Raw genomic sequence first — 4,002 nt, forward strand, 5'->3', positions numbered from 1 at the left:
TCGCCCCGCCATGCAAGGGGCGGCGACTCTTGCGGTCGTGCACACTTTCAAGGCCTTTCTGTTTGCCAAGAGGGTGGGACCTGGTCGAGGGCTATTATGGGGCTCACCCTGGGTTCTCCGTGAATATTCCCCTCTCCCCCTTGGTGAAGTGTGGGGTGTGCTACTCCCAGAAAGTCATCCAGTCATCCGACCATCCAGCAGCCACCAGACAATTGCGCGTGACGTGACGTGACGTGACGTGATACCACGCTCTTACGCCGAACAAATGTTACTCTTCGTCAGAAAACAAATCTCATAAAAGATTCTTATTTCTCATGAAGCAAATAGACGAGAAGTGTGAATGTATTTTTATTTCATATAAACTTCAATAAACTCTGTCTACTTGCAAGATCTAGAGATACTTTTTTTTCGACAGAAATGTGACTATTCTTCATTGCAATCTATAAAGTATAACACTCATAGTACTCGTTATCACTTTCCTGAGTATCATACATGATACTCTGATATTACATGTCAGTTGCCTATATATTATGGGAGCTTTACAGGAGAGGCACAAATCGACACAAATGAGTCATTCTGTCTTTATTTTTTACTGATTATCGAACAAGGACAGGATGACTCTTGTGTCAATTTGTGTCTCTTGCTGGAAAGCTCTCTATATCATATACATGTTTTGTTTCTGCAGGGACACTCATTGTATCTGGTGCGATGTATAAATTCTGTTTTATATATCTCTTTTAGGACTTACAGTATTTAAATTTTGTACATCGAATATATTCTAATATATCACTTTCTGTATGAAAATAAAACTTTTGTTGAGAATTTTTTAGTATTGTTAAAAACATCTATTAATGAATTTTATTCATAAAAATCGGCAGAATAATTAATGTTATTACCGTTTATTAAACTGCAGCAACTTGTGTTGCGTTTTTGTAAATTGTTCTTGAATTTTTATTTAAAAAAAAACGACATACACTTCTAATCCTGAATAAGTAAAATAAGAGAACAAGTGTTTTTCTCTGATGTAACATTATAAATGACTTCTAGAAAATTCAAGATCTTATTCAGAAAAAGAAAAACGCTTCGCAATAGACGAGTGAAATAAGGAAACAAATATTCTCTGTCAAAACATTTTATATATGTCTCTCAAAATTCGAGATCTTATTGAAAAAAGAAGACATGCAATAAATAAATAAATAATTTTAAAAAAAACTGTATTTTGCAGAGAGAGAGAGAGAACAATATAAATAATTTTAAAAAATCCTAAAAATTAAAGTTCCTACAAATCGCATAATTTTCTGTATTATCTGTTCAACCAACATACATGTATAATTCATAACTTTTTTCATATAAAATTGTGAAAGTTATATATACATTTTTTTTCTTCCTCTTTCTCTCTTTCTTTCTTATTCTCTCTCTCTCTCTCTCTCTCTCTCTCTCTCTCTCTCTCAAACGTTAGATTTTAAATATAAACAATGTAAAGATAAAAGGAGATCAAAAGAATACGGAAAAGAAACAGACAATAACTTTTTTATTAAATGTGAATATTAGATAGAGCAAAAGCAATCGTGCCTCCCTGCCAATATTCTCGTCGTCGATATATCGATCCAAAAATCGATGTAGTTTATCTCACTGTCCATTAATCAAAGATCCAACTTCCGCGCGAATGAATCCTGCATCGTTCTAGAAGAGCTACACGGGAGGAACAGATACCATAATAAAAGATCGTTCTGCCAGATGGCCCGTGCCCGGTACCAAAAGAGAGATTTTTCCTCCCTTTTTCTCTCATCTTCTCCCTCCTTCTATCTTTTCTTTCGAATATGCTCGTCCTCTTTCTTTGACTGACTTCAGTCTTTTCCTTCAGGATGAACGGTCGTAAGCGGTCCTTATGCGTTTATATTCTATAGAGTGGTATGGAGCACATGCGTCATTGATATGAAATCTTACATGTCTCTTCTTTCGTTTTCCTAAAGGATTATCTTGCATTTTCATCATGTCACGTATGTTTTACAGATTTATAAAATATAACACATTTATTAATTTAAATGTAAGGAATGAGAATAATATGCAAGTATAATCGAATGAAGGAAATATGTATGTCACATATGTATTTGAGCAATTTATTTCCTTTAAACTTTTCTCATCCAAAGAGGATGTGAGTACAAGCGAAAGAGGAATGGAAGAATGAGTGGGTTAAGATTTTTTGTAAACCAAGTCCCCTTCTTGGCTGTATACGCGCTGAAGTGTAATAAATTCTATTCTATTCTATTTAAGAATATATTTCATTTAATCACTACTATTATATTTTGAATCTAAATTATATTATATTATCAAACAATTCCAAAGACAATCGAACTTCCTGAGACCATATTTAGATCGCTATTGGTGACTGCCACATTAATGTTACATTACTTTATTCCGGTATATTTAGTAAAAAATTGATGAATTTCAAATTAACACAATTTAATCCCAAATTAACACAAAGTGTTTCTATCATTACTATAAAAAGATATTCAATATTTATAATATCTATTACGTATTAACACAAACGAAAAATATTTCTGGATTTATCTCCTTACTTCGATATTTTTAATTTTTACAGTGATGATGCATGTCATACATCTCATGATCTCACAATAACAGCCTTTATCACACATTGTCACAAGATCAAACGTTTTTCACACAGGAATGTCCAAATTGAATCGAGAATATGGTGAACATCGATTACCTTGACGTGTGAGTTGCACATTGGCGGCTTTGTGACCGAACAATCCTTTCGACAAACATGAGGAAAAGTGCCGTGCAAATTTACAGGTATCGCTTTTCCGAATTTTCCAAAGGTCTTTTGTAATGTTCCGCCAGGAGACCCGCTTGCTTTCTTACTGTACGCATGACTTGGAAAGCACGTGCCTTTTTTTAATAAATCAGAACAAACCCATAAATGCAATATTTCGCTACAGTTTAGGTAACAGTTAACGGTACTATCACGACTTTATGATCATAATAGAGAAGAAAAATAATTACTTACAATTCATATTCTTTTGTACGAAGAACGATCTTCAAGTCTAAAAATTAAATTCAGAACATTAATTCTCTTCAGTTCAGAAAATTCTTTTTGATCAGCTTCTATAAATTGAATAAATACCTGCGAAAGTACATTAGAATTGGATACTAAGTAGAAACAAATTAAGAGATGTCCTCCAAACTTATATACATTTCGAAATCTATTTTCACGACTATGGCGAACTGTCTATGGTGAATTACGTAATTCGTCACGCAACGACCCTATGTCGCTCGTAATCTTCTGATTCAAATCCCATGTGTATGCGTACCTCGATGCTTAGACGAAAAGGACCATAACGAATTAAAAAGCCAAACTTTTTCGGGGATGTCTGACATCTTGCTAGCCGTTATTCTAAACTTAACAAAGCGTTGCTAAATGCCATCATGCATTCTAGAATACGCGGATCAACAGTCAGATCTGATTTTTTCGAGTTTATAAAGAAATGACAAAATTATAAATAACCTACAGAAATAATCAGTATTTTTGTTTATGACAAAATTAAGTTTTAAAAACAGTATTTTGTAAATGTACACCCCTCTAACAATTAACTTGCAATCTTATAAAAATTTTTTATTATTCTGTAATAAAGATTACGATTTTAATTTAATCCTTAGAGTTACCGTATAGATTATTTTTAAGTTAAAAAATATTTCACAAGTTTTTTCGTTTAAAATATCTTTTTCTTGAGATAATTTTATTCACGGCAATAAATTAAAAAAACTATAAATCAAAATTTTTAAGTAAAACAATAAAAAATTATGTTTATAACATTTACAGATCAATAATAAACTATTATTCTTTGTATAATATTTTGAATAATTATCACTAATAATTATGATTAACACTATTACCATTATCACTAATATTAAGAAATATTATAGAATGTATATGTATATGTATATATATATATATATATATATACGTGTGTGTATGTATAT

The sequence above is a fragment of the Trachymyrmex cornetzi genome, unplaced genomic scaffold (genome assembly GCF_001594075.2).
Source record: "Trachymyrmex cornetzi isolate Tcor2-1 unplaced genomic scaffold, Tcor1.1 scaffold156, whole genome shotgun sequence".
Lineage (NCBI taxonomy): Eukaryota > Metazoa > Arthropoda > Insecta > Hymenoptera > Formicidae > Trachymyrmex > Trachymyrmex cornetzi.